The sequence below is a fragment of the Alligator sinensis genome, unplaced genomic scaffold (genome assembly GCF_000455745.1).
Source record: "Alligator sinensis unplaced genomic scaffold, ASM45574v1 scaffold467_2, whole genome shotgun sequence".
NCBI classification, from domain to species: domain Eukaryota; kingdom Metazoa; phylum Chordata; order Crocodylia; family Alligatoridae; genus Alligator; species Alligator sinensis.
This window is the reverse complement of record NW_005842129.1, coordinates 444,709-453,121: the sequence shown is the minus strand read 5'-3', so window position 1 is coordinate 453,121 and position 8,413 is coordinate 444,709. Positions and strand designations below refer to the sequence as shown.

The 8,413-nt window shown below is 50.6% G+C and overlaps 1 protein-coding gene across 2 annotated transcripts in view; it reads right to left on the bottom strand.

The window, feature by feature from the left end:
• MON1A (MON1 homolog A, secretory trafficking associated) overlaps positions 1-7,888 on the bottom strand; it is a 24,238-nt gene extending 16,350 nt beyond the window's left edge. For both annotated transcript variants that reach the window (XM_006024991.3, XM_025205789.1), the window contains exon 1: positions 7,636-7,888. The gene's annotated coding sequence lies outside the window, so the exon portion shown is untranslated. The remainder of the gene's footprint in view (positions 1-7,635) is intronic.
• Positions 7,889-8,413: the final 525 nt, after the last annotated feature.

Genomic DNA, 8,413 nt, shown 5'->3' with positions numbered 1-8,413 from the left:
AGCTTAGGCGATGGGCAGGGCGGGGCACGTGGGAGTGCTGATGTCCCCTCTGCAAGCACCGGCCAATCACCGCAGCCACTCCCGGAAGCGGCTGTAGAGACTGGCCGCAGCAATCAGTCCTTGCAGGGGACCTCCCCAGTCGGCAGGACTGTTTGCAGGGGGAGCACGTCCCCCCCCCGACTAAGGCGGCACCAGTTCCCCATGGGCACCCCTTGGGGTTACTAGGAACAATGGCCATAAACTGGCAGAGAACAGATTTAGATTAGACATTAGGAAAAACTTCTTTACAGTGAGGGTTGCCAGAATCTGGAATAGGCTTCCAAGGGAGGTGGTGCTCTCCCCTACCTTGGAGGTCTTTAAGAGAAGACTAGACAAGCACCTAGCTGGGGTCATCTAATCCCAGTGCTCTTTCCTGCCCAGGGCAGGGGGTCAGACTCAATGGTCCCTTCCAACCCTAAAAATCTATGAAATCTATGAAATTGCAGCAAGGAAGATTTAGGTTAGACATTCAGAAAAATCTATCACTGTAAGGACACTTAAGCACTGGACCAGATTACTTTGGGAGGTGCTGGAATCTCCATCACTGGAAATTTTAGAGGGTTAGATAGATGAACGAACATCTGTCAGAAATGCTGTATGAAGAGTTGATTCAGCCTTGGAGCAGAGCTTGAACTAGATGATTTCCTTAGGTTCTTTCCAACTGATTTTCAGTGAATGCACCTAAAAATGCATTTGATCCGGGATCAGTTTACTTGCGAGTAAACTATTCATGAGTAAATGCTCCTGGGCAGGCGTCTACACATGCAGAGAAACGGGATTAGATTTGCTGCTAATGGCAGCAAACTGGTCTCGCTTCCTGGGGCCCTGCTATGGGTCTCTGCCACCACCAGGGGAGCTTTAGGCTCCCCATGTATGCTAGCCCAGGGGCTGGCAGGGAACACTGGGCCAGCTGTCTCTTGGCCAGGGCTGGGACACTGCAACCTGCCCCTGGGGGCTGCCTGCTGCCAGGGTGGGGACAATGTCCCCCTGTCCCCACAGCATGGAACTCCTGGCCCTGGCTCCCTGATCAGGGGCAAGGGACTTGGAAAGAGCGGCAGGGGGGGCGGGTCCAGGCTGCGGGGGGGGGCCACCCAGCAGCTAGTTGCATGCTAGCTGCCCCTCCGGCAGATCAAGGCAGGGGAATGGGACCTGCCCCACTCTTGAGGCTCTTTCCAAGCTCTTTCACACAGGGCTGTGAGACCAGGACAGTTCCCAGCCTCCACCCTGCACTTAGGGCAGAGGCTGGGGAGCCTGTTTCCCGCTCAGCTCCGTGAGCATGGAGCTGGGTGGGGAACAGGCCAGTATCTTATTCCCTGTTCACCTCAGCAAATGCAGAGCTGGGTGGGGAACAGGCTGGGGAGCTTGTTCTCCATTCAGCTCTGAGAGTGCGGATCTGAGTGAGGAACAGGCCCGGGATTATGTTCCCCGCTCAACTCCACGAGCACAGAGCTGAGTGGAGACCAAGCTTCTCAGCCTGTTCCCTGCCCAGCTCCGCATTCATGGACCTGGGCAGGGAACAGGCTTCCCAGCCCCAACCATCAGGGAGCTCCCAGTGCCAGCTCTGCACCATGGGGCCAGCACTCCAAGCGCCAGCTCTGCGACCTCAGGGCTGGCGCTACGAGATAAGGATCTGGGGCCATGGAGCTAGTGCTGGGAGATAAGGATCTCCCAGCCCCCTGCTCCCAATTGTGATGGAGGAGAAAGGGTTGGGAAATAAGGATCTCCCAGCCCTTGCTCTTCAATCATGATCTCAGAGCCAAGGACTTGCAGCTCCCTGCTGCCAAGGCAGGGGGGGACAGTCCCAGCCCCACCCCAGCAGCAGGCAGCAATCTCTCACCCCCTGGTGGATGGATGACCAGGAGCAGATTTTCTGCCTGTGAGATGTCTACACGAGTGCTATTCTGCCGTTACCAACTGAAAGTAAATTTGCTACTTTCATTTGCAGGTAGCAAATTTACTCATGATTACCAAGAGGTTTACTGTGTAGTAAGCATGTGCACGTGTGGACGCACATGCTTACTGTGCAGTAAAGTATGCTACTGAACAGTTAATCATCTCATGTAGATGCACCAACCATTTCTATGATATTGGCAAATTAATGTTAAAAGGTGGTGTACAGCAATGTTCTAGTTCTAGCAGACATGATAACACAGATGATTATAATGGCCAGTAAAGCACAGACCATACACTCAACTAGAAAAGGATTTCCTTGTCAGTGTAACAAGTTTTGGAAAATGCATCCAATCCATAATACAATGCCAGCAATGCTCAACATCATTGAACAGACCCCTTTTTAATTTGGATGAAAGCTGAGTGGAGGCCTAACATTTCATTCAGGGTACATGGAATGACCACACAGAGCCTGTGGAAAAGGAGCTGAGTCACCCTGGATTCAAAGCAACCTCAGGGTTAGTGTGAGGATTAAATCAGTGTTAGAGTCAGAGACCCAGCTGCTTTGCTCAGCCAGGCTAGCTCTATCCTTGAGTAGAGAGTAACTTCCTGGTCAAGTAGGACGCAGGATTGATCAGAAAAGGCTTCTAGCATTGTGGGAGACAATAGCTCTACAAATAATGGGACCCACATGTGCAACACTGTGGGCAACCCTTTAGGAAAAGCAGCCCAACACTTCTTATGATAAGACCTTGTTCTCAATTTCTCACAATTTTTCTAAACATTAATCCCTTACGTTGGAATTCTGTGTTGACCAGAATGAGGATTTCTGGCAAATTTCAGGCCAAATGGTTCCGCTGCTTCCAACAAAAGGGCCAGTGTGAAATACCATATTGTTCCAATTACAAGTTGACCCTGAAGCTGACCCTACAGTTTCAGGTTGAATTTTAGGAAAAACAGCTATTTTCCCAAATACAAGTCAATAACAACCTTGAACTGCTGTTGCCCTTGCAAAACCTCAGAAAATAATCAACTAACCAAGGAAAGGACCCCAAGAGTAATGCAAAAAAACTAAAATAACAACTGCTCTGAAAACTAGAGGTGCACTGCACCGATACATTGGTCTGGTATCTGATTGGCACCCATATAAAGAAAATTGTCTGTATTAGAAATCCGCCTGATATAGCCAATAGTTTGGCTAATAAATGGCCTGTGCATGCGCACAACTGCAGCACAGCATGTAGGCAGTGAGCAGCACAGCTGGCAGCATGGAGAGCTGTGTGCAGCTGGTACGTCTGTTGTGGTGGAAGAGGAGGGGCATATCAAGGCCCCTGCAGTGAGGAGGGTGTGGGGCTGAGGCAGGGGCAGAGGCGAGTACTGTCCAGATGGGGTTGGGGGGGAGGGACGGAGCCACGGCTTGTCTGGGGCCCACAGGAAGGGAGGGGAGGGTGGCTCCTGCTGCTGCGCCCAGCTCATTTGGCGGCTTGTCCACTCATTTGGCAGCTCCTGCTGCTGCTCCCACCTCTCGTCTGGGAGGGCATGAGAGGCATGTATCCCCAGATCTGTGCAGGGCAGGCAGCAGCAGCACTGGGTGGGGGGCTATGGGGCAGTTATGGTGATTTTTGGGGTGGCTGCAGCCTTCTCCCATAGTCCTCTCCCAGCACCACCACCTGCCTGGTACCACCCCAATGCCAGCCCCAGCCCGCAGCTGCAGCCCACCCCGTCCGTGCCCCGTGCAGATCTGAGACACATCCCTCCCCTGCCCCCCACCCCGCCATGTCCTCCCAGGGTGCACGCAGCAGCGAGAGCCCCCCTGCCCCGACGAGCTGCGGTTCCATTGCATGCCCTGCCCCAGCCCCACTCCTTCCCTCACCACAGCAGCCTTGATCTGCGCCCCTATGCCCCTTCCCTCCCCTTCCTCCACAACAGACTTACCAGCTGCACGTAGCTGTATCAGAAATGAGATTGGTATCGGCTGATATGCCTCCTGAAATATTGGCTATCGATATCAGCCCCAAAAATCTCTATCAGTGCACCCCCACTGAAAACAATTCTAACTTGGTATGTTTATTGCGTGCACAAAAATACTGCTATTACAGAAGTCAGGACTATCAAGACTCAAGCACAGGGTGACCCTGCATGGTAGGGGAACTCAATTTTTGTGGTTCTTTTGGAGGGAAAGAAAGGTTGACTTATAATCAGAACAATATAGTATACTGTTTTGACCATGTTAAAATGAAGGAGTGGTCTCTGACCTCCCTTGGCCCCTGGGCAACAATCCTGATGCAGGCAGCATCATCATTTGTTCTCCCTGTCACCTTCAGTTTTAACTCTTTAATTTCTCTAGCCATGCTGATATCAATTGGAAAGGATGATAATGTTTTGGACACAGACCTTTCAAATTGAAACATGTAGAGCCTCAGAGATCAGGCCAGTTATCTTCTGATTCTGTGCAGAATTCTTTGCAGAATAACAGCTGAAACTGGAAGTTGGATCTATTAATATCAAGCCTGGTGCTGAACACAAAAGACCTACTTTGGCTGGAATCACTCACTGTAAACAGACATAGTCTTCTCTCTTCCCCTGAAACACACATTTGGCAGTTAGCAAAAGGAACTGAAAGCAATAGTGGGAACCAAGGATGGTTCATTAACATGATCTGTTTCAAAGCTTCCCCAAGCATGGAAGGGGTGCTTGAGCTCTTTTGACTTCAATATGTGTGTAATTAATACCCGAGGGCAGAATAAAGCAACTGAGTGCTATGGCTTTGCTGTAGCTCTTTGTATCATCTCGTCCTTTAAGATGATCAGAACAGAGTGAAGTTCACAGCTCTCCTGTGCTGTTTTTCCAAGAGCTGATTAGATGACATGTAGCAGAGTTCCATGAACTGCCTGCAGCCTGCTGCTTTAAGGGGCAGGAACAGCATCAGCTGGGACCGAGGAAACTTTGAACTCAGACCTTTGCAGCTGCACAAAGGTAGGAATGATCTGCAACTGTTCTGAAGTCTCCATTTGTAAATTACAAATCTCTACCCATCAATACCTCTATCTTCCCACACCCTGCTCTGTGTTGGGACCATACTGTCAGTTGGGTGCTAGTTAAAATCATCTGACATCTGTCTGAGTTACAGTCCTAAGGATGCTGACATTAGATCTTGATAACTGTGAAATGCAAGCTGAGCTGGGCCTACTTACAAAAGTTAAAATACAAAATATTGATGACAATTGCATAAGTGCAAGAGAATATAAGTTTGTGGCTGGACCTTCTGAAAGAAATAATGAGGCATCACTTCCAGCTTATATTATTATATTTAGGATTATTTTAAGCAGGCTCCTATATGTATGGCATGTAACTGTGTAAAATGCCTAACCTTGATTAATTAGTATAGTAAATAGTTTTTTTCAATTAACTTGTGCTTATGTGTAAGAAGAAACAATCTTCATATGGGCTTTAATAGGTGCCTCCTGATTTACTCTCGTTTTGCCTCAGTGTTCTTCCAAGGACAACTCCTCAAAAACCTTGTGTTTTCCCTGGTTGTTAATCAATTTCCTGATATGTTCCAACTTAATAGAAATGGATAACCCCTTGTTACTGAGGAAGGTAATCAAATCAAAACTAGAACTTTTTGATAACCAATAATGAACAGTTTGATTAACAGGCTTTTCCTGTTAATTACTGCTTGGGATTCTGTCTTGATTTACACAACTACAAGAATGCTTTGAAGATGCTGAGCAAAAGGGTATAAAAGAGGAATGAAGCAGCTAACAGGGCATGCTTCAAGAATGAGAAATCATTCTGATACGGACTGCTACCATGCCCAGCTGATCTTTTGGTGAAAGTATCCACACCTTAGAGAAGCTGACAAGATCAATCACTTCTTTTGCCTATAATTGGTGAGATAGTATCACTTTTACAGCTAAATATACTGGGCTTTGCTTTGGGCTCATTTACCAATGAATACTTGTAGCAAATAAAGTCTTTCTGTTGTTCACCAAATGAGTTGTATCAACTGTTTAACAACAGTCCTTAATCCCATTTCATGACTTAACAATCTTTGTGCAGTAAACAGTCCTGAACCCCTGTGCTTCTCCTCCTGACTCCAGCTAACATATGCCCTTTCCTGTTCTTCCCCTTCTGAGTTTTTTTTTGCTCTGCAACCAAACACAGTTAGCTGTAAGGAGACTTTTGCTGTACAAGATAAGATTTGTGCCTGCTTCTGGAAGTGTTCTATAATCGGGCTCCCATTGGAAAGGGCTCAAACAGTGCAGGCCTGCTGTAAACTTCTCACTTGACTAGCTCCAGTCCTGCAGTTCGGCTTCACACAGGCTGAACACATAACTGCCTTGCACAACAAAAGCAGGACCTAACCTTGACCTCAGGCCAAAGCTCCTGACACTTTCCCTCCTTGCTACATCAAAGCAGTTGTGAATTGTCTGAGAGCCGACAGGAAAAAAGGATCTCCCAGCCAAAGAAGGATGGGGAGGAACTCTAAGGATCAGGAGCTACAGGGCTATTTCTATGACCATCCCAGCTGGAAAGCAGAAGCTAAGAAGGTCTCCACTGCACTCGGGGTGGATCATGAGTGACTGGTGCCTCCTGAATCCGGCGGGGGGGGGGACACCCGCACAAGTCGCCGACGATGGCAGCCCTGTCGGGGGGGCACCAGCCCTACTGACAGCATCGGTGTCAGCCACCAGGGGAGGCACTGGTCCCGTCAGGGGGGGCACGTGCACCCCCTACCAGTTGCCTATGGGGTGGAGGTTCTGCAGCCCACCAGTTCACTGTGGTGGCAAATGGCTTTCCCCACTGGTGGTCAAGGGGAATGAGAGGGGAGCCTTTTGCTTCTAAATTGCTGGTTGAAATGTCCAGACCCAAGACGGCAATAATTATAGTTCCTATCCCATGACAGTTGGGAGGCCCTTGTGCAGTGGAGTCGTGTGGGGAGGAGACTGTCATGACAGCCTTCCCTGCCTTTAGGATTAATTGCCCCACTCCTTGCTGGCCCCATCTACAGAGAGGTCAAGGCTTTGGTGGGCCAGAAGCAGTCATTTCTCTTTGACCCAGGCCCAGTGTCTGAGTGCAAAGCAGTGCCTGGAGCATAGGCAGATTTTGTCAGGAGGTTACCTGAGGGGCTGATAGCAGTGAACAGAGAGTTTAAGTCTCCAGGGCTCGCATTTAGTATTTTTCACCAGCACCTGAATACTGCTCTGGGCTTAGAAACACAGGAAAACCAGCTGGCAGGGCCCTCAGGAGGTCTAGTCCAAGCCCCTGCCCCAGGCGGCACCAGCCTTTGTGTTCATCATCCACGCCCACTCTCCACCCTGAGCTGGGGCCCAAGTCAAGGGTAGCACTAGCCCAAACCTCAGCTGGGGGTCCTGGAAGCACCCTTGGGAGACAGCTCTCCTTCCCTCACTCCTTCCCTTCCCTCTCTCACTTCCCCTTCCCACCCCTCTCCCCGAGCACAACCGCAGGGGCTGGCTGAGGCCATCCACCCACTTTTGTCTCTCACCGACCAGCATCATCCCCTGCTAGGGTGCCGGCCCAATCGCCTGTACCGCAAAGTGCACTGTGCACCAATCCCACCTCGGTGCACAGGCTCCAAAGCCGGGGAAGCAGATCTCCCTGTGCTGCCAGATGCCTCCGAGGGACACCAGAGACATGCAAGGAAAAAGAGAGAGAATGAGGGGGCAGCTCCAAGGGACCAACCTTTGCAATGCTTCCCACTCGCTCTGGAGGCCCTGCTCGGCAGCACGGCGAGGTCAGAGCTCCGACAGGAACTGGGTGCTGCGGCGGTGCCCGCAGCAGTGTCTGCTTCCCCGTGGCCGAGCCGCCCTGGGGTCCTCAGCCTCCTGCTGCCGCTGCAGCCGCCCAGGAGCCGCGCTCCCTGCCCCACTGACGCGCCGCCCCGCGCAGCCAGCTCCGCGGCTTCCAGCCGGGAAAGAGCAACACCGCCGCTTCGCCCCGCAAAGGTCAGTTTCCAGCACCGCGAGCCCGGTGCATCTTGGGAATCGTAGTCCGTAACAAAAACCACTGCTGCGACAAGCTGCAGGTGAAACAGGCCCAGTGTGGCGCTTGCTCCGTGCTTGTGCTGCCCTCAACAGCCGACCCAGCCTCGGTCCCTGTGGTTTAGTCACCACTGCTCAGTTTTAAACAAGTTGTTGCTTGGCATGGAGTGATCCGCATGAGCACCCGCCTTGATTTCCATAGCCCCAGCGCCAAGCACAGCGCATACAGAGAGCTGATGGACCCGGAGTCCAGACGCACTGGCAGGTTGTGTTTTTATCTCATAATGCCCCTCTGGGGAGAAAAGAAATGTTTCTCCTCATTGCAAGGCAGGATATCTGAGAGATGCATCTCTGAAGTCATTTAATTATTTTATGTGTGGCGAGTTTCTTTTGGTCCTTGTGGCTTTAAATAACTGGCTGAACTGGAGCAGTGAGCAGGGAAGTGGCAACGTTTGCAGATGAGAGAAGTTACTTAGATT